Source organism: Stegodyphus dumicola, chromosome 5 (assembly GCF_044657685.1).
Source record: "Stegodyphus dumicola isolate Sdum_Otavi_A_Nest chromosome 5, ASM4465768v1".
NCBI lineage: Eukaryota > Metazoa > Arthropoda > Arachnida > Araneae > Eresidae > Stegodyphus > Stegodyphus dumicola.
Window position 1 is genome coordinate 11438497 of NC_140772.1, and position 24032 is coordinate 11462528.

Sequence of the window (24032 nt, forward strand, 5' to 3'; positions counted from 1 at the left end):
CTTCTAATAGTTGGGCATTTTTTTAAGAACATTAGTGACATTTTGTTAACATTTTACTAGCAGTTAGCTTTTCTTTTTTCTTTATGTTTCATTGTGTCATGTACTTGCTCAGTTTAGCGGTTTAATAAATAGTAGGGAAATTTTATATCAAACGGCACAGGTTAAAATGAAAAGTAAAATCCTAACCAGCATGATTCACTACAGATCACTGGCTGTTGCCACCGCTGCTGCTTATCTAGAGTTAGGCCTGCTGATCAGAACAAACCTGAAAGCGTGATGTAGGCACGGTTGGCAAGTTTTGAAATTTAGTTGTGCTCTGCCCGTCTGAAGCAGTTAGTGTCACAAATTTGTGTAGCGTTCCTGTAACCCAGTTAATATATTTTAAGGTTCCAAGAAGTCACTAAAATAAACAGAGGTTATTAATTTTTTATTATTTTATGTCTCATTAGGTGCCAATAATTAAATTTGACATTAATTTTCAAATTTTTGTGCTGTATCTTGTGACAATGGTCAAGATTAATGAAAGGCAATAATTCATCTTAATATGCAGAGATAACTTTTAAGGGTGACCATTTAATTAGAAATAATTATAGCAAGTTAGATATTCCTAGTTACTATGCATTTATCAAATCACAATCTATTAACATGTCACAGGTTAAAATTTATATAATTTATGACATTGATTCTTAAAACATATTAAGATAACTACACATTAAAAGCTTAAAACCTTTCGAGACATCAATTTCCTTCTCTTTAAGTCTCTTTTCTAACAATTAGAAAATTGTTTTTATTATGGAAACCAATATTCCCATTACTTCCTGCCTGTTTTATGTCATAATTTACCAATCTCTCGACTATATACCTATGAGGCTTTACTTGATCTGATAAATGTTAAGTAGTCCAAAACCCTGACGGACATGAAGTAAATTATCGCTATGTCTGAAAGTAACTACAAAGTGAGATAAAGGTTTAAATAAACTTCTTATTTAAAAAGACCTTAGAACATAAAGGCATGTTCTTATCAAAATCGTAAAAACAACCTTGTATTTAGCGTAGGCAAATTCTTATGCTTGCAAAATCAACTACAGCTTCTGGTGATCCAATTAAACAGGAAAAGTCAAATTCAAACTAAAAATGTGGACTAGTATTCAAAGACTACACAATTTAATCTTTTCTAAGCTGGCTCGGTAACACGTAGTATCAAACTAGTAATTCATTGCAGCGTAGTTAGTAGTTATCATGTAACAAATTCAAATACGGCAGTGATCTTATGTGGCAATGCCGGCTCATCCATACAAAGCATAATCATTTCAAATTTATTTATTCATTAACAAACTAGGTCATTTGAAAGCAATAAATACAGTATCATTTCAGTTATTAATTACTAGCTGAATTTACAGAAATCGTCTCTCTCTATATATACACATAGATAAAGAAGGGTATCTATATGTTTGTGTGTATAATTCATACAAATTTCAAAGTTTATCAAAATTTTTTCTACACACTTGACCTTCAAAACAACAGGAAGGTGATTGTCAACTTAATATATCATAAAACATGGCGCTTATATTAAAACTTTGCAATCGCAGCAACCGATCTTAGTTTCATAATATCGTATATCGTTGTTTCATTCCTGCTGTTAGGGGTAGTCATAAATGTTAAGCAAGAAATATAACCTTTTTTTACAAAAATAAATATTAATATTTTTAAATATTGAAATCACATCCTCCATTTTAGGTTTACATCATAATTGCTGCATTCTAGCAGTTTTTACTACAGCACTTAGATGGTACCGTGTTCATTTTCGCTTTAGAAAAGCGCAGAACCTTTCGTCAAAATTTAAGTCGACATTCTATCAATTTTTCATGACGATTTCAAAAACAATGAAAAAATGGTCCGGAGTGGATTGTGATTTTCTGGAATAGTATGCAACTGATAAAGAAAGCAAGAATCAGCACTAACTAAAACAGTTACATGGTGCTATATTAGTTCTACAATTTTACTCGAGCTTGGTCATATTTTACACATTTAATTTAGAAGCAAACTAAATTACGTCTACCTCAGATTTTGAAGAAACTACCACCATCCCCTAAATATAGTCTTTTCACTCTGCTTAAAGCGAGTACTTAAGCTAGTAGCAAAACTATACATTGAAAAGATTGGAATTTGCTGTTAAATTTGCCCTAGGAATAGAAAAAAAAATATTCTTGTTATAAAAACATGGCACAATTATAGCAGACCCCCTGAATAAAATTTGAAAAATATATGTCATTATCAACTATATTACCTTTAGATTCATATTTTTAATTTATGCCAAAAGCATACTAATATGAAGGTTGCTGTAACTCATGTATAAATAAATATTTAAAAGCAGTTATGTTGAATTAACAAGGGAAAAATTTAAGTTATGATTTGTTAGAAACTTAACACTTTTCGAGATTAAATGGATGACATACACATGGAAATGTCGAAATGTTCGTCATTTATTGGCATTCTATCATTTAAATGGCACTGTGCAATGAAATGAGTTTTTCTTTGAAATGACTAAAATTTTGTATCCAGTTTTCTTTTTCACGATTTTTATTTTTTTAAATTTCATAATTAGTTGACCAAACCTTTTTAAATAATTAAATCATCAAAAACTTGACGCATATTTCTTGCACAATTTGTAACAGTTTAATTAATTTTTTTCATTCGGGGCTTCTATTTCAGACCATTTTAATTTACTGTTGTCTATTCAAATAAAAGATACCAAATTGTTTTCCCATAGCTCAGTATAAGAAGGACATCAATCAAAAACGTTGAAATTCTTGTAGGGTTGTATTTTTTCAGTTGCGTCATTTTTTCCATGTTCTACGCGTTCATGTGCACGAAGTAGGTTCTGTTTTGAAAAAAGTTCCTCACAATCATCACATGTAAATTTGCGAGCAGTTCCTAATTTAGGAGCTAATTCCTGTAATTTCAAAGAATGGCACTTAATAATTTTCGTCCGTAACTGTCGTTGGAATGAATCAAACATGCCAAACATTAAAAAAAAAAAAAAAAAAAAATTCCATAATAATCACACTAAATATAAGACACAAGTAAACTGGTAGGTCAGGGTTAACTTCGTAGCATGACATGTCTTTAATTGCCGATCGTAAGATACATCGCGAATAGTGTATAGCAGATGCCAGCCTAATGCATATATATGCTCCTTTTTTTATATTTGTTATTCATTTGAAGCTTATTAATTCAATTTTTACTACTGTAGCTTCTTGCCCTCATAAATAAAAAGATCAATTTTAGCCCATTATTTTTTCATTTACGCTTTCAGTTTATTTTATTTCATTCACTGTTCTCGCTCGATTTCACACATTAGAATTTAAGAAAGTCTAAGATATCTAAATAATTTTTTTCTAAAGGAATTGACAAAAAACCTATAACTTGCACTATTAATCTTGTAAATTTCATTACTCATGACATACGATTACTTATAACATATGGCAGTGTCTCAGGAATTTATCTTAGCAGTACTAAGTGATAAAATTTGGAGAAAGACATTTTTGCAGTAATCTAATAAAGAGCCTATTTTGTAGCATTTTTATTTAGCCTAGATATATTTATCATGAATGGGAACGGGTTTTGTTCACGCATCAAAGCCGGGTTGGCCTTGGCAACAAAACTTTCTAGCCAAATCAAAAAATCGCCAAAATGACTAATACTAAAGCTGTTCCATTGCTTGTATTGGCCTTTGCTTATTTTAGAAATTTTATTGGCAGTTTGTCAAAGAAATCTTCAAACGTTCTTTGCCAAATTTACCATTTTAATATAGCAAATAATACAGGATCTTCTCTCCAGTGGTGTGCCCCACCAGTGGCAAGTGGTTTAGACCTCTGAATACTTGTTGTTTGACCTGGTTTGGGTTTGATCCCAAAGGAATGCTTTGTGGGTTTTTTCCATGTTAACGTGAATATGGACCAGTTCTCTGTAACAAGTCCTCCACTAAAGTATACCACCTCTTAGACATAGCTATTGTGGCCTTGCTAAGTTATGATTGGGCAGCAAAGCACAATTTTAAGATAGCCGCTACACAGAACCAAAATAACAAGTTAAAGGATTGCAGAGACTATGTACACATTGATCTATTTTCACTTAATCAGAGCATTGCACAAACTCGGCATTGACTTTGCCCACATACGCATCAATCTATTTTCGCTTAAAAGGCGAAGGAGCGCCCAACTCTACACTAGAGTAAAAAAAAAAGCATGCATATAATCTCAATAAACTGCATTTTAAATCAAACAACAAAATAACATAATAAAGCACTACACACTACTATTGCATCTACTCACTACACAAAGGAAATATCCACTTATTTAGAAATTTCTGCGACTTCAGTCTTTGGCACACAAAATTCCTTAACAGCCTCCAAAAACTTTCCTCAAACCATATTACCTTTGTAACTGAATGCTTTATATGTTGAGCATTTGAACCTTTCTTGCGACAAACCCATAAAGCCATCTCAATGACCTTTGGCGTCGAGCATACGCATTTTCTTCATACAAACAGAACATATAGTTCTGTTGAATTACATCCAACAATGTTTGTTTTCTTCTGCCCTCAACCACTTCAAAAAACAACAACAACAACAAAAAATACACCTTCGCATCTCTCATTCTATACCACCAAACACTTAGTTTATCACCGGCAGCCATTTTACGATGCAAAGCACACAATATGCAATGCAGCAATAAGCCCTCAATATTTCCCCATCAGTAAAATTGACTGCAGTCACGCAACCAATCATATCATATAATCGGGTTTCGATAACATTCAACTACTCAGGTTACCATAAATGAAACAACTTGCTGATAATCCAAGAGGCACCCTAAAATATAGCCTAACGTAGGCTTTTGTTTCTTGAGGTACATATGATGCTTAGATTCGAGATTTAAATTTTGATGATTTCCTACTGCCCACCTTGGAATGCCGGTATGGCACAAAATGTTATGTACTGTATGTTTGTGGCATATTTTGTTTCTGGAATTACTTCTAAACCTGTAATGTGATATCACTATTATGATGCTCTTGGTGGTATTTTTCAATATGTAAATTTAATTTACAGCTCATCTTAGAATAATAAAAAATAACAATGTTATAGTACTGCAGAAAAAATGCAATATATTTCATTTCTTTTAAAATGAAGGGAATACAGTTAATGTTACTTTAATTGCATATATCTGAAATAAATTTTCAAAGCCTCAAGGTTTTACTTTCTGATTCAACTGGGGAGTATGATTTTCTGATTCAATTGTGGAGTACGACCCAAGGTTTAAGAACTCTCAGAAAAGCAAAATCATGGGTGGTAGTATTGGCATTGTATCACAAGATACCGGCCTCTGTTCAAATAGATTAGAGTTATACAAAAAATGGCTTATTTTTAAAGTTGCTTCTTTAATATAATTAAGAACTTGTGTGCATATTCAAACAAGAATATGCTTGAATATGTACATGACTTTTTAATTATATATTCAAACAAGAGTATGCTCATTCAAACAAATCTAAATATTAAACTACCATCACTAAAACTACATTAATTTATTTGGACATTTGAAGGGGGAAACCTACATGGTGATATTATTACTGCATTCCAAAATTCGCAGTAATTAACGATTTCGATCATTACTACGAAAAAAAAAAAACGGGATGAAAAAGAAAGAATCCTGATACAATAACATTAAAAATTTGTGTGTTTACGTATAAAAATATATAATATTCTCAAATAGGTCATTTAAGCATAGTCTTTGATTCGGAAACATTTCCAGAAGTATTTCAGTTTTCATAATCTAAAGCAGCGTTTCCCAACCTTTTTTGGCCAAGGCACACTTGTCGCGGGGAAAAAAATCACGAGGCACACCACCATTAGAAAATGTTAAAAAATTAACTCTGTGCCTATATTGACTATAATAAAGTAATTCTCTTGAATAGGAATCAAATAAGCACAAAAAAGTATTTTATAATTACTTTATTATGAAATATTAAGTAAACAGAATAGTGAAAATTATAAAATACTTTTAGTGCGAAACCTGGGCCTGTTTGGCTGAACACAAAGCTGATATTCTGGCTGGAATCGAAGAAAGACACACACGTAGCTCTTCGTCAACAGTTCTCAGTCTCTCTCTGTATTTGGTTTTCATAGCAATCATGCTTGAAAAGCTAATCTCACACAGATACGTAGTGGTAAAAGGGAGCAATGTCAAAATAGCTTTGTTTGCCAGAAGGGGGAACTCCTTGGCAGTATCCAACCAAAAACTGTCCAAAGGTAGATCAGCAAATCTTAGCTTGCAACCACAATTTTGTCTCAGTTCAATTAGTTCCTCCTGCTCCTGTAAAGTTATTTCCTTTCCAACAACTGATGCTGAGCTATAAGGGTCCCTAACCCAGTCAAGGCATTCAGTGGAGACTGAAGAGAAATAAAATGACAACTTCTCCTCAAGAGTTTTTAAATGCTTAACTATTATCTCACACAGTGCAGCAGTGTGAACACCTTGCCATTGCATGGTGAGTGTGAACATTTCAAGATTGCCACTTTTCACGTGTTGATGCCAGAGTTGCACCTTTGAACGGAATCCATTTATTTTATCTGTACTTGTAAGCAGGTTTTCATTTCGGCCTTGCATTCGGGTGTTCAATTCATTCAGATGATGAAATATATCTGCCAGGTATGCCAGCCTTGCACACCACTCATCACTTGCAAGCTGCTTTGCGTAATCTGACCCCTCATTTGTCAGAAACACTTTAAGTTCCTCCCGCAGCTCATACACACGAACCAAGACATCTCGGAGAAACTGTTTCTCTAACAGAAATTATGCATATGCCTGTCTTTGATATATATATATATATATATATGTATATATTAGGGATTAGTTTTTTGGAATATTATATATTTTTTCATGGTTTCATGGTTTCATAGTCAATATTATATATTTTTTCATGGATACGTGCATTTAATTTACATATGCTCTCAGAATTTCAATGATATAGTAAATTAATTCGCAGCAATAATTAATCTTTGATATGTATGCAATTAAAATTTCATAATTTAAATTAACTTTATATGAAGAGAGAATATTTGTTAAATTCAAATTTAATTCTTTGCAGCAATGGCGCATGAGAATTATTTAAATTTAACTTTACTTTTTATTCTTATGAAACAATGTATATATATATTCTGTAACTGTAGGGAGAAAAGCATGAATTTTTCTCATCTGTTTAAACAGTTCCCATGTGTAAAATAGTATTTCATCCCCCAAAATATTAGTTAATTTTCTCCTAATGTATAATGTCTTGCCTGTTCGTACAGTGTGATTAATGTCATGGTAATTTTGGATACTTTCTATAGATCTTGCATAATAACTACACATGTAAGTTATATACACATTTGTAAATCTCTTATGATATGAAAAGTTATTGCAGACTTTCACATAAATATTAATAACTTGATATTCTCATAACAGGTGACTTACCTTACTTCCGTAGACCATGAGCAGAATTAAATAAACTTATAAGGTTATCATACTAAATTACATGAAAAGCAGCATGACATAAATAAATGCAAAGAAATTAAATGTATTTACTGTACTAATAGATTATTATATTACACGACATTGGTTTTGCCCACGTATAATGGGAATGAAAGCCAGTTTTCCATAGAAAGTCCTCTACAGAGGCATCTGTTTTCTTAAGCAGATTGCTTTTACCACATTTCAGTGACCTTGATTTAAGAATGAAACTGGATAATATTTTCTTTCTGCATGAAATGTGTTAACTGAGTTTTAGAAATGTAAGCCATCTTGCAGTTACTGTGATAATACTAATTTTTGGTACCTCCATATTATACCATCAACCATGAAAGTTGTGCCAATTGCTGCTGTGGAATTCCGAGCCAGACATTTGTATACAGCAGTTACAACAAACCATACATCCGTCTCTCTGCAGAATACATGAAATAGCCCTGCTGTGAAAGTATTGGACCCACTTCATGAAAAAACATTCGTTCATTACTACTGTTTTATTTGCGGTCAAATTTTACCAAAAGCTCATTTTAGAATGCTATGAATACAAGTTGTCTACAGGTAATTGTTTCAATTTCTTACTGTTTTGTTCGCTATTTCCACATACAGTAGATGTTAATTCTCTCGACCAGCTGTAAAAGAACTGGAGTGCAATCACAAATGTGATTCTACCTAGCTTACCAAGAATTATTTTGGGTTACATTCAAATGAAACCGCAGATGTTGCGAGTGTGGTGTGATATTAATTTTTGTTTTGTCTTCATTAACCGGAAAAATAATTTTTCCATTAATGGTGAAAAGGTAAGAAATATATGATAATAAGTATAATGTTATAGTCATTTCAAATTGCTACGAGAATGTTTTATTATTATTATTATTCAAATAATAATAACAAAAAGCTATCTAAAGATAAGATGCAATTGAAAGAATCAGGCTGGGGAACAAACACAGGGAACTTATATAATTTCATCTTTGACGAAACTTTCCTCAATAATACAAATTATGATTTTCTTTATTTAAAATACTTAAATATATATTTAATTTACTTACGAGTATTACTTATTTCAAGAACGTCAATATGACGAACAAAATGTACTAATTTAAAGAACGCTGCTGGTGAATGTGAGGAGTAAACAGAGTAGCTTGTAAGAAATAAAATTTCATCACAAACGTAATTCCGAAAGTACTTTTATAATATTTACCAAATTATGTAAACGTAATTTTGAAAGTATTTTTTAAATAATTACAAATTTATTATCATTCCCTAGACAATTTCATTTTAATTGTTAAATAAGAATTAATTATTGAATTACTTTAAATTTATAAAAATGGTCTATTAATAATGCATAAGCGTACATCAATTTACCGTCCAAATTACCTTATGGTGCACAATTGGTGATTAAAGTCTAATAGTCGTAGTATATTACAATCCTGTAACTGTTTCCAAAATTATACAATTTACTATTAAACTTATGTCCTATGACAGTTTCTAAAATTATACAATATACTATTGATCTTACTCTCTTTGCCCGTTTGGGATTTCATCCTGATTTACCTAGTATTCGCTAAATTTGAAATAAGTTTTGCTTTCCTAATTTCGCATCAAGTAATATCAAATTTCTTTCAGTATGACAACACGTGCTTTTTAATTGCTTTAAGTTAGTTGCATAAATTTGCGAAGTGGAACAGTCTACTCTATGAAAAAGATAAATTCACAGCACGAAATCGGTTTTAAGAGTAGTATTTTACATTTATCCTAAATTCCGGATTTTAAGTGTGTAGCATCGTTGCGGCCCCAATTTGTCAGCAACTGTGGTAGTGACTGCTACTAAGTGTAAACTTACAACAGAGACACGTAAGAAGGGCTTAGAGCCCTTTTTATTCAACTTTAAAAATAACAGCTGCGTCCACGTGACGCTCACAAACTAGGCCGACCCGGCGGTTTAACTGAAACAGAACGTAAAACTGAACAATAATGACTGGATGAATAAAATAGCGAGATCACTATCCACGAGTCTCTGAGATCTTAAACTAAGCTAACTGCGTTCTAAAATACCGCTGAGATTCAGCGAGCATACCAATTAAGCAGTTGAAAGATTCAGCAAAAACTGCCGAGATAGGCACACAGGCCGAAACGCGCCGTTATTAATTTTCTACGTAACAACCTTCACATTCGCGATTCAAGAAGCACACCTACAATTTCGTTTTCCTTCTACATAAACTCAACTTACTTCTGCTAAAGAATATACTACAATTATTGAATATACTACAATTTACTCTACTACAGTTTACATAGTCTAGCATGGCAATTCTAGGGCAAAGTAAAGCCTTGACAGGAAAGATAGCTTAAAATAAATGTTAGTTAAAATAAATATAAACCCTACAAGTGTTTAATATTTTTTCCAGTAATACAACACGTTATTAGGCTACCACTACGCGTCGATGCCTTATTACATATTACAGTATTTTGGAAAATTACGTATTTACTCAAAAACCACTAAAAACTGATTCAGGAATACAAGACACAGAATCAGGCATTTAAACGTAAAAAAATATAGTAATTTGAAATGACAAAACTTTGAACAAGATTCTTTGTGTAATTTTCTAAATAATATTAAGATTCCTAACTCATTTTAACAAAACCTAAGTCCTAGCTCCTTTCAAAACACAAGTAGATTTTTCTAACTAAGCAAGGACTAGATAAAATTTTAACTTTCTAATTACGGTAGTATTAGATATCCACATTCTAAAATCGCCATCAGCCGAGTAACCAAGAACGCCCTGAAGGAAAACCAACAGAGTGTTTTCAGCCCAAACCGCAAAATTATTCGACATTAAAAAAATTTATTAACTGAAAATTTTTGAATATTTTAGTAAGAAATAAAACCTTAAAGTATACAAAAATTATTTTTCTCAAAGCATCACGAAGATAATCCGAATTGAGGAAATGAAGACAAACTTTTACATATTAAATGAAAAAAGACTCTGGAATAGATTTTCGCAATAACCCTGAAGAATCTGTTCGAATTCTTGCTAAAGAGATAATGTAAAAATACCAAGGAAATGGATTTATTCCATTATAAAATTAGCAGAAATATTTATTCAATACTTTATGTAATATGGTAGTGATAGCAAATTGGAACTACAATTAATCATGTCAACAAATAATCTAACTGCGGGATTATATTCCTCATCCAAATTATGGTTCAAAGAGATAATATATTCTTACGGTAGGGTATGAACTGTGCCAAATTTGATCGAAAATTCCCTTCCCCCTCTTTTTTAATCCACGAACTGCGAGATGTTTCCTGTCCCCCAATTCTTTCCAAGAAGATTGGGTGCTACAAAAAGTCGTTTATCGCCATTAATGAGACCTCCTATTGAGACTGCAAGCCTTTATTTTCGTTTATCAATATTGTAAAAATTGTGCATGTAAAACAAATATTAATTTAAAGTCTGGCGTGTGCTAAAAAATAAATTTCTTTTACGCTCATTTTAAAGTTTTATGATGCTTAAATGAATGATAAGCCAGATCTTTTTTATTCTCTGTAAGAATTAAAAACTTTCCAAATTGTAGATTTAAGTCGCTGATATATATATTAGTTTTGAATAGTAAAATTGATAGATTAATGACATACACAAAACTGATACATAATCAGCGTATCAAATATCGGATTTGTAGCTCACCTTAAATAAGTTTCTTGTCTAGATAAAAATTAACAAATGTTCATAGATAGCAGAATGGTTTTAACTTTCAAATTTACCATTTTATGTAAACAGTTCTAATTTAATTATAAAAATTATCTTTATTAAATCTCAAAATTGGATTTCTTAAGTCATTCTAAATTCACACTAATATTATTGCAATATATTCCCGTATTAAGCTTTCCATTTTTAATTATTGAAGTTAATTTAAGGTTATTTAACATTGTTACAAATTCTATATTTTAATACTAGAAAGGTTTAAATATTTATACTGTTTTCCACCTGATGTACTTTCGCATACATTTAATTTCTAATACACATTTAATTAATAAATTGATAATTATGAGCGTCAGAGCAGAATTTTCATAATTAACAAAAAAATTTTAAAAAAAATAAACTTTCTTATATTCATATCCTGGGATTTTCAGTTCTCTTTTAATCCATTCCTTTTTCACATATTGTTGCACTGTACTCAAGTTTTCATGCATGTAGAATTTATATCTTTGTATTGTATTTATGCCAATTTATATTTAAATGATCATTTTTACAAATTCTTGCATCACAACTCTTGTTAATAGAAGATGTTTCTAACACCTTGGCAGAGCTTAATCTTGAGCATGTAGCTTATTTTCCAACCTAGTTTCAGGCTGAATTATTTGTAAAATTAATTACTTGAAATTATTTGTTAACAAAGATGGTCGCTAAATCAGGCTATTAATATTTCTAACTGTTGTAATTTATAATGCAACTAGTTCATGTGATTTATAATGTAATTCATTTATAATTTTTTCAGCAGTATTGAAATTAATAGCAGATACTCATAATAATATACATTTAGATTACAATGATTCAGATTGCCATTGCTTTTTTCACTCATGCTTTTATGCTACATTCCTAAAATTTCATAATGGCATACAGGTAAGTTTAACTCATTCACCAAACATGTAAATCTCTAATTCAGCACACATTTGTTCTTACGTGTGCTGTATCTTCTATTTTCTTTAAATATTGTTCAGCATAATTTCAAAACGTCTTGTGGAAAAGTCACTAAACTTTGGTAGTTCGACCCGACATTCTAGTCCCACTGATCCCCAAGCACTTTCTTTCTTTTGTACTTATTTACTGTATAAAAATGTAGCGTAAAAATTTCAGTTCATGAAGTAAATATACTTTTTTTAATTTAATTTTTGCAATTATGTATTGCAAAAAGTTTTACCTTTACCGTAGCATATCTTTTTACAAATCCCTCTAATAAGAAAAAATAAGGAAAGAAATTAACTCAGTTTCGGTGATTGATACCTCGGTGCAAATTATATGTAACATTTTCCCAAAAGCATAGAGTTTATATGGATATCAATAAATTAAGGATTATTTCTCCATCTAATTTTCTTAACATGTTTATTCCAGAATTGTTTTTCACACTGTAGCGCTTAACTTTATGAGTTTTCTATAATCATTCAATTTCTCTAGCCATGGCAACTTTGCATACCTTCTGACAAGTTGTTATATTTTTAACCACTGTATTTTAATTCCTGTTGGCTATCAGTACATTATTCACTTGTTTCACAAGTGCAACTTTTATTTTATACGCAAATCTAAGTAAAATAGCATTAAAACTTCACTTATGCGGAGCTCCTGATGTATTGCTTGTTTTAGATTGAATGAAATTAAGCTTAATGTTACTGTTAATTAGCTTGTTATTAATTTAATTGTATGTTTATAACTAATTATATGTTCAGATATTTCCAAGTATATTACACAAACTTTTGCATCCTAATTTTTAATTTTTGGTTAAAAAAAATAAGCATTTATTTATTGAGAGGCCTGATTCATTATATTAATTTGCAGTGCTGTTTATCTAATTCTTTTCTTCTAGATAAATTTTAGAAAAATTTCTTAGCATAATAATTTACATTTATTTACAATTTATACGTCAGTGATCCAAACGCATAGTAATGTTGTTATAACAGATTTCATGCTAAGCTTTTTTTAAAATTTAACTATTAATTTCTGCAAACATTTATATGATTGCTTTAATTAACGAAAAATATTTCTAGCACATTTTAACACACTTTGATATGGAATAATGTTTTGCACTCTATTAAATTTTCCAGTCTAGTTCAGACATATTGACTATTATTGATGTAATTTATTAAAAATAGATTTTGTATGCTTTATAATTATTTAATTTATGATATTATTATCATAAATGAAAGATGTTTGTAATGCTAATATGTACTATATTTACCAATACATTTTATTTTCTTCGTTAGCTTTTGCATTTATTACTGTTATTCAATTAATTAGCCTGCTTGTTAGATATTTTTTCCTTGTTCTTGTGATATGTAATTTATATTTATTTATTTTTATTTTCCTGTTCACTACAATTGGCACGAAAAGTTAAATTGTAACCCCATAGGCAGCATGGGGGAAGAAATTTTGATTGCCGCAATCCGCCAATCAAATCTCCCCGGGGGGGGGATTTTCATTAGCTCAGTTGGAGTACACCCATACTTACAACATCCTATTATTATCGGGATATGTTAATAACTTTCTTCCAGCATTTCAAAACAGCAAGTGTATAATTACTATAAATGCTAATTGAATATAATAATTAATATCCCTTCGCACCGAAATAATTCTCCTGTTACAAATTGTGATGAACGAAGCACATGCAAGCGAGAATAGTGGTTTTGAACATATATTTACGCTTTACACCTGTCAAATAAATTTTCTTACTGCATATCAATTTATTTTCATTCTATATACAGAACTATGCGAAGGGAAAGCCATTTAAATTTCGAAAAAATAAATACATTACTGAGGGAGCTTTTGAGAAATTTTGAAATGAAAGATCTAAACATGGCATTATTACTGCTACCGGTGAAAAAATGACGAGTTTGCCAACCTTTGTTCCTGGCTACGATTACCAACTAAGCATTCCTAAAATAGATGTGAAGACGAATGGAACATCCATTTGTGTCTTCAGCTTTGCAGTACAACTGACATTTAAACCTGGTATTTAGGATTCTTAATATTATACAAGCATTACAATATGAAACCGCACGTACCTACACAGATAAAGTTATTCACATACATGTTCCAAAGCATTACATGTTGAAAATTTAAACGAAGCATTTTTTACATAACGGCAGGTCACAGAATGCAGTGTGCAAAATTGTATCGGAAATAATTATAAACTGTCGCAGGTAATATCGACAACGCTTCGATTTCAAACATGCTCTGAATGCATTAATTGGAACAGAGAACCCATGATTACTTCCCGAGAAGCAATTAAAAATTAAATAACATACTATATATAATAAATAAATTTAAAGATTTCGACAGATCAGGAAAAAACATTGTCATTTATAATCGATTAATGATTTCGATACAAATAAATTATGCAAGTACACAAGAATTATTTAATTCGGAGGGACATCATTATAATACTGAATGACTATTATACAGAATAAATGAATCCTAAAAAAAAAAAAAAAAAAAAAAAAAAGAACAGAAAAAAAAAACATACATTTTCAATTCTAAGTAATTTCTAGATTATCGAATACTGAACGAATCCTTTGCAGAAATAGTTCTTAGCTCCAAATTTATAATTCGCTGATCTATATTCCTCCAACACCGAGACGATGGTCCGAAACAGCAAGTCCTTAATAGTTCCGCCAACACCAAGAAATGACTTAGCAACGTTTGACAGAAACACGTGCATGTAAAGAACGACACCTGCCTTAGACGAAATGTGAACAATATCGATTACAGCGCCCATATATCATGTAGAGATAAGTTCTCTTCGGGAAATCACAGCGTGTACGGAAAGCTGGGGAATAAAACCCAGAGAACGTATATTATTTGATCTTTGACAAAACGCTCCTCGATAATCTAAACTCTGATTTTCATAGATTTTTTTTTATGTAAAATAAATAATTTTATAATTAATTTACTTTCGAGTATTACTGATTTGGTGAACATGAATGTGGGGAAAAAATGTACTAAATTAAAGAAGGCTGTTGATCAATGTAAGGAGAAAACAGATAACACAGAAGTTTAGAAGAAATAAAATTTCATCAAAAACGTTATTTTGAAAGTATTTTTCTAATAATTACAAAATTATGATTCCCTAGAGAACTCAATTTGAGCATAAAATTTTAATTTTTATTTTAGGATTAATTATTGAAATAATTTAATGTTTATAAGAAATGGTCAATAAATAATACATAGGCGGTTATCAATTCAACTATTTAATTGACCGTCAGAATTACCTTTGTTGCAATATTGGTGACTGGAGACTCAGCGTAGGAGATTAAAATCCTGTTACAATTTCTAAATTTATACAATATACTATTCATCTTATGTTCTTTACACGCTTGGAATTTCATCTTTATTTACCTAGCATTCGCAAAATTTGAAATAAATTTTGCTTTCCTAATTTCGCATTAAGTAATATCAAAATTTATTCAGTATGACAACACGTGACCTTGAACTGCCATTAAATTAGCAGCATAAATTTGCGAAGTGGAACATTCTACTCTGTGCAAAAGATAAATTCACAGCACGAAATCAGTTTGAAGAGTAGCACTTTACATTTATCCTAAATTTCGATTTTAAGTCCTTATTTTTTCAGTGATACAACACGTTAGCCTACCACTACACATCGATATCTTCTTACATATCACAGAATTTTGAAAAATTACGTATCAACACAAAAACATTTGAAAAGTGATTCAGGAATAGAAGTCAAAGGCATTTATTTGTACGGGAAAAAAAAATATATAATAATTTGAAAAAACTTTTAATCGGTTTTTTTGTCTAATTATCAAAATATTATTAAGATTAAAATCCTAACTGATTTCAAGAAAACAAGTAGATTTTTCTAGCTAAGCAAGGACTAGATGAAATTCTTATTTTTTATTTACGATCTTGTTGAATTAGTATGAGATGTCAACATCCTAAAATTGCCATTAGTCGAGTAATTATGAACGCCCTAAAGGAAAACGAACAGACAAATCCTCAAATTTATTCAACATATAAATAATTTATTAACTTTTAATATTTTAATAAGAAATAAACCTTCAGGTATACAAAAGTTATTCTCCACAAAGCATGATAAAGATAATCCGAATTGAGGAAATGAATGTAAATTTTTACGTATTAAATGCACAAAAATACAGTGGAATAGAATTTCGCAATAAAAGTGAAGAATTTCCTCGAAGTGTTGGTACAGATAACTTAAAATTGCCAACAGACTAGATTTATTCGTATATAAAATTAGCGAAAGTATTTATTCAATACTTTACGTACTATGGTGGTGTAAACAATTGCGACCCTCAAAGATTTATGCCAACAAACGGTCTAACTGCACGACAATATTTCTCATCCAAACAAATCTAAACAATGGTTCAAATAGATAATATACGACTTTTCAAATGTCTTATTATATTATCGTGATATGAAAACCCGCAATATAAGTAAACAATTTTCATTCAGCATTTCAACACCGCAACTGTACAACTATTATCATACTAATTCAATAAAATGAAATAAAATAAATAATATCACTTTGTAACAAAATGATTCTACAGTTACACATTTGTTTTGAATGAAAGAGGTGCAGGCGAGAAAAGTAGTTTTGAATACATTGCTTTTAACTTCCATCAAATAAAATTTCTTACTGCATATCATTTTATTTAAATTTTTATTACATATCTATGCAAAAGAAAAGCTGTTTAAATTTCGAAGAAAAGATACAATTGTATTATTTATTGAAAAATTTTAAAATGACATATCTAAACGTGGCGTTATTGGAACTACCGATAAAAAACGTAATGAGTTGGCCAAAAATGTTTCTAGGCTATGGCTACCAGCTAAACTCTGTTAGAATAAGACTTAATTTCTAAAATTAGGAGTGCAGGCGCCCTAGGTAAGACCATGAGGAAACAGGAACAAGTGTAAATAAAAAAAATGAAATGGGCATTATAATCACTCATAATATAAAAATTCAATAGTTAATTATTAGTAAATTAATTAATTACTATTAAACTAATTTTAATAGTCGGTAGTTTTATTGTTATTTTATAATTAATTATTGTTAAATTAATTAATAAATTATTCATTAAAAAAATTAAGGATTAAAGTCTCAGTGAGGGCACTGAAGATTTTTCACATTTCCTGCTTCCAAATATCAAATGGCTCTACAAAGTAAAGGAAAATAATAAAAAAAAAATAAATTTCAAAATGGCTCCTAAATTATTTTAATACCTATCGGTTCGTAGTTACTTGAAACGTGCAATCTCTATACTGAAAAGTTCCATTAAATTGCGTAATATTTTGTGTATTTAAGAAAACTTGTACATATTTATTTACTTCTACTAAACTAATATTTGAATTAAATTAAACAACAAGAAATCTGGCGAAGAATGATGGAAAAATTTTTTTTTTTCCTTTTCAAAAATACAATTCATTACTTTCAGTTCTAGGCATTGCAATTAACACCCTATTTTAAGCACCAGCAAACTTATCCTCTTTGTATTTATAGAAATCCCCCTATGTAATTTCAAACAGAAAATATATAAATTACTTGTTTTTTAAGCGCCAGAAGTTAAACCTTAAGAAATACATCAATAATTAAGACAATTAAAGGCAGACACGTTTCTAATATTTCATGTTTCCCCCTCCCTTAGTCTTTCTTTTCTTTCATGTTTCTCTCTGATACAAATAAATTTTACTGTGTTATAATTATTATATTGATGTACTTCCGTATATTTTCATTATAAATTATAAATTAATGAAATAAATACTTATTAATTTAGAATGGAAAATGATAATTGCTCTTATAAAAGGTAAAATAGTTAATAAAAGATGTATCTTAATCATTTTTTTTATACTGGAGAATACATTTACCCAAAAGGGTGCCAGCCCGAAAGGGCTATTAGTCTTGAAACGGGATTCTGCGATCTCCACTATAAAGGGCAGCACCAGTTTTAAAACTTTTGAATCAAAATATTATCTCCCTGTATTATTTTAAGGAATGAAGAAACGATGTTACCTAAGTTTATTAAACTTTGAATAGCGTAGTGCTCAACCCGAATACTATATAGCCCTAGAAACCCGAATTTAAATTTGGATGAAAGTAGCTTTTGTTTATTGCTAGTCGAAGATCTCTACTCTTTGTCTAATATCTAGCATTGTGGCGAGAATAAGTACTATATCAATGAATTCTAAAAATGCCAAATACTTTGTACGTTCTGCAGGAACAATGGGGGTATTCAGGAACAACCTCTTCAAGAACCGTACATCTACAATAATAATGCAGTAAGTGCGTGTATCATCGGTTGGCGGTGAAGTTTTGTATGAGTCATCTACAAAGAGTAAAATATTTTTGTTTCAAATTTAATCAGTGGACTCAGCGACACAAAAGAAATGATAATTTTATTGTAGGAGCTTTTCGGTGGCAAGGAAAATAGGCATATGTGCATTCCGTCTAAACTTAAAATGCGTAAATGTATTTCAGGAAACATGAACAGCAAGTGGTTATTATAATTTGAATTGACAGAAGAATGGGATGTAGCTCTTTTTCAAATGAGACAGTCGAAAACATCAGAATTCCGTTTGATTGACCATTGTGGAAAAGGCGAAAGCAATTTCGGCTGGAATTCTGTGAAAACATGTTCACCTGTATTCACGTGTTACGATGGGTTCCAGTTACGTATCACGTGTCTGGTACGCCAACCTCATTTTGGTCTTCCGATCTTAGAAAATAACTAATTTAACACGTGTTCTTTATTTTGCCTGGAAATAAAGAACTTTTTCAAGCGAACTCAACCAAAGAATTTAATAGACCTTGGGTTCTAGGTCAACATAATTTACTGAATGAATGAATCGAAAGAAGTGTTCTTGTTTTCAAAGTTTTACCGCAAGCATATTTTCTATTTAGTTATTTAAAATACATTGAACATTTTATTAACTGGATATTTTTGTTTGACCACGGCAATATATAATGTTACATTTTGTTAATTATACACTACATTCAACATTGGGCAGAAATTGTTTATACACATTTTACTACATTTCTAGACATTTTATAATTTGATGCAATAAATTATGATAACGAAATTGGTGCAAATTTCATATAAAATTATATATATATATATATATATTCGCAGATATCGGCTGAATATCGGTCAGAAAATCTAATGTAGAGATTACTGTTTTTCTTATTAAAAAATTAAGTTTCTTTAAAAACATACTATAGTTGTCAGTAATTTATCAATGACTAATTTTCATTTGTTAATTTCTTACTATTTCTGTGTTTCTCTTAGACTTACTCGCAAAATTTTCTCAGGATAGAATTAGGTAGCATATGGGCGAGAGAGGGTAATAATGTTGATTATTCTAAGATATCTATTTATTCTAAAATATATTTCGTTTCTTCAAATATCGGCAAAGGAATTAAATTAATTCTGGGTAAAATAATTTAAATTTTGTAAATTAGTCTTTTATTTTAAAGATGATTTATAAAGTATTTAAAAAATAAGAAATAATTTCTATCTCCTAAATTTGATATTAAGTAAAATAAAATTCATTCAGTATGAAAATATGGGCTCTTGAACTTTCATAAATTAGCAGAACACATTTGCCAAATGGAACAGTCTACCCTGTGTTAAAGATAAGATGCAATTGAAAGAATCAGGCTGGGGAACAAACACAGGGAACTTATATGATTTCATCTTTGACGAAACTTTCCTTAATAATACAAATTATGATTTTCTTTATTTAAAATACTTAAATTTATAATTAATTTACTTACGAGTATTACTTATTTCAAGAACGTCAATATGACGAACAAAATGTACTAATTTAAAGAACGCTGCTGGTGAATGTGAGGAGAAAACAGATAACAGAGTAGCTTGTAAGAAATAAAATTTCATCACAAACGTAATTTCGAAAGTACTTTTATAATAATTACACAATTATATAAACGTAATTTTGAAAGTATTTTTAAAATAATTACAAATTTATTATTATTCCCTAGACAATTTCATTTTAATTGTTAATTTAGAATTAATTATTGAATTACTTAAATTTATTAAAAATTGTCTATAAATGTCTATAAATAATGCATAAGCGTACATCAATTTAACTCAAAGCATACATCAATTTACCATCCAAATTACCTTATGGTGCACAATTGGTGATTAAAGTCTAATAGTCGTAGTTTATTACAATCCTGTTACTGTTTCTAAAATTATACAATTTACTATTAATCTTATGTCCTATAACAGTTTCTAAAATTATACAATATACTATTGATCTTATGCTCTTTGCCAGTTTGGGATTTCATCATGATTTACCTAGTATTCGCAAAATTTGAAATAAGTTTCGCTTTCCTAATTTCGCATCAAGTAATATCAAACTTCATTCAGTATGACAACACGTGCTCTTTAACTGCTTTAAGTTAGCAGCATAAATTTGCGAAGTGGAACAGTCTACTCTATGAAAAAGATAAATTCACAGCACGAAATCGGTTTTAAGAGTAGTATTTTACATTTATCCTAAATTCCGGATTTTAAGTGTGTAGCATCGTTGCGGCCCCAATTTGTCAGCAACTGTGGTAGTGACTGCTACTAAGTGTAAACTTACAACAGAGACACGTAAGAAGGGCTTAGAGCCCTTTTTATTCAACTTTAAAAATAACAGCTGCGTCCACGTGACGCTCACAAACTAGGCCGACCCGGCGGTTTAACTGAAACAGAACGTAAAACTGAACAATAATGACTGGATGAATAAAATAGCGAGATCACTATCCACGAGTCTCTGAGATCTTAAACTAAGCTAACTGCGTTCTAAAATACCGCTGAGATTCAGCGAGCATACCAATTAAGCAGTTGAAAGATTCAGCAAAAACTGCCGAGATAGGCACACAGGCCGAAACGCGCCGTTATTAATTTTCTACGTAACAACCTTCACATTCGCGATTCAAGAAGCACACCTACAATTTCGTTTTCCTTCTATTTAAACTCAACTTACTTCTGCTAAAGTTGAATATACTACAATTTAGATACTCTAGCATGGCAATTCTAGGGGAAAGTAAAGGCTTGACAGGAAAGTTTGGTTTGGTTTGGTTTATTAGATTATGGCAAAGCACTCGAGGGCTATCTGCCTTAAGGGAGGGATGCCTTCGTGGATGACATTTTAAGGGGAACTGGCTCGTATACACGTTACATATGGGGAAAAATACGAAAACGCCCATGCAGCCAGCCCTTTCGCGGGATTCGAACCTCGAGCCGAAATACCAGTGTTCAGCGAGGTTACCGCTCGGCCGCTGGTTGGCCTTTGACAGGAAAGATAGCTTAAAATAAATGTTAGTTAAAATAACTATAAACCCTACAAGTGTTTAATATTTTTTCCAGTAATACAACACGTTAGGCTACCACTACGCATCGATGCCTTCTTACATATTACAGTATTTTGGAAAATTACGTATTTACTCAAAAAACATTAAAAACCGACTCAGGAATAAAAGACACAGGATCAGGCATTTAAACGTAAAAAAATATAGTAATTGGAAATGACAAAACTTTGAACAAGATTCTTTGTTTAATTATCAAAATAATATTAAGATTCCTAACTCCTTTCAAAAAACAAGTAGATTTTTCTAACTAAGCAAGAACTAGATAAATTTCTAACTTTCTAATTACGGGAGTATGAGATATCCTCATTCTGAAATCGCCATGAGCCGAGTAACCAAGAACGCCCTGAAGGAAAACCAACAGAGTATTTTCAGTCCAAACCGCAAAATTATTCGACATTAAAAAAATTTATTAACTAAAATCTTTTAATATTTTAGTAAGAAATAAAGCGTTAATGTATACAAAAATTATTTTTTCCAAAGCATGATGAAGATAATCCAAATTGAGGAAATGAAGACAAACTTTTACATATTAAATGAAAAAAGACTCTGGAATAGATTTTCGCAATAACCCTGAAAAATCTGTTCGAATTCTTGCTAAAGAGAAAATGTAAAAATACCAAGGAAATGGATTTATTCCAATATAAAATTAGCAGAAATATTTATTCAATACTTTATGTAATATGGTAGTGATAGCAAATTGGAACTACAATTAATCATGTCAACAAATAATCTAACTGCGGGAATATATTCCTTATCTAAATTATGGTTCAAAGAGATAATATATTCTTACAACGTCCTATTATTATCGGGATATGTAAATAACTTTCATCCAGCATTTCAAAACAGCAAGTGTATAATTACTATAAATGCTAATTGAATATAATAATTAATATCCCTTTGCAACGAAATAACTCTCCAGTTACAAATTGTGATGAACGAAGCACATGCAAGCGAGAATAGTGGTTTTGAACATATATTTACGCTTTACACCTGTCAAATAAATTTTCTTACTGCATATCAATTTATTTTCATTCTATATACAGAACTATGCGAAGGGAAAGCCATTTAAATTTCGAAAAAATAAATACATTACTGAGGGAGCTTTTGAGAAATTTTGAAATGAAAGATCTAAACATGGCATTATTACTGCTACCGGTGAAAAAATGACGAGTTTGCCAACCTTTGTTCCTGGCTACGATTACCAACTAAGCATTCCTAAAATAGATGTGAAGACGAATGGAACATCCATTTGTGTCTTCAGCTTTGCAGTACAACTGACATTTAAACCTGGTATTTAGGATTCTTAATATTATACAAGCATTACAATATGAAACCGCACGTACCTACACAGATAAAGTTATTCACATACATGTTCCAAAGCATTACATGTTGAAAATTTAAACGAAGCATTTTTTACATAACGGCAGGTCACAGAATGCACTGTGCAAAATTGTATCGGAAATAATTATAAACTGCCGCAGGTAATATCGACAACGCTTCGATTTCAAACATGCTCTGAATGCATTAATTGGAACAGAGAACCCATGATTACTTCCCGAGAAGCAATTAAAAATTAAATAAAATACCATATATAATAAATAAATTTAAAGATTTCGACACTTCAGGAAAAAACATTGTCATTTATAATCGGTTAATGATTTCGATACAAATAAATTATGCAAGTACACAAGAATTATTTAATTCGGAGGGATATTATTATACTCAATGAGTATTATACAGAATAAATGAATCCTAAATAAGAAACAAATAAACAAAAAAAAACATACCTTTTCAATTCTAAGTAATTTCTAGATTCTCGAATACTGAACGAATCCTTTGCAGAAAGAGTTCTTAGCTCCAAATTTATAATTCGCTGATCTATATTCCTCCAACACCGAGACGATGGTCCGAAACAGCAAGTCCTTAATAGTTCCGCCAACACCAAGAAATGATTTAGCAACGTTTGACAGAAACACGTGCATGTAAAGAAGGACACCTCCCTTAGACGAAATGTGAACAATATCGATTACAGCGCCCCTATATCGTGTAGAGATAAGTTCTCTTCGGGAAATCGCAGCGTGTACGGAAAGCTGGGAACAAACACAGAGAACGTATATTATTTGATCTTTGACAAAACGTTCCTCGATAATCTAAACTCTGATTTTCATAGATTCTTTTATGTAAAATAAATAATTTTATAATTAATTTACTTTCGAGTATTACTGATTTGGTGAACATGAATGTGGAGAAAAAATGTACTAAATTAAAGAAGGCTGCTGATCAATGTATGGAGAAAACAGATAACACAGAAGTTTAGAAGAAATAAAATTTCATCAAAAACGTTAT

The 24032-nt window shown here is 30.6% G+C and overlaps 1 protein-coding gene across 1 annotated transcript in view; it reads right to left on the reverse strand.

The window, feature by feature from the left end:
* LOC146997047 (uncharacterized) overlaps nt 1-23599 on the reverse strand; it is a 41333-nt gene extending 17734 nt beyond the window's left edge. Inside the window, exon 1 of the mRNA XM_085816340.1 lies at nt 23474-23599. The gene's annotated coding sequence lies outside the window, so the exon portion shown is untranslated. The remainder of the gene's footprint in view (nt 1-23473) is intronic.
* Nucleotides 23600-24032: the final 433 nt, after the last annotated feature.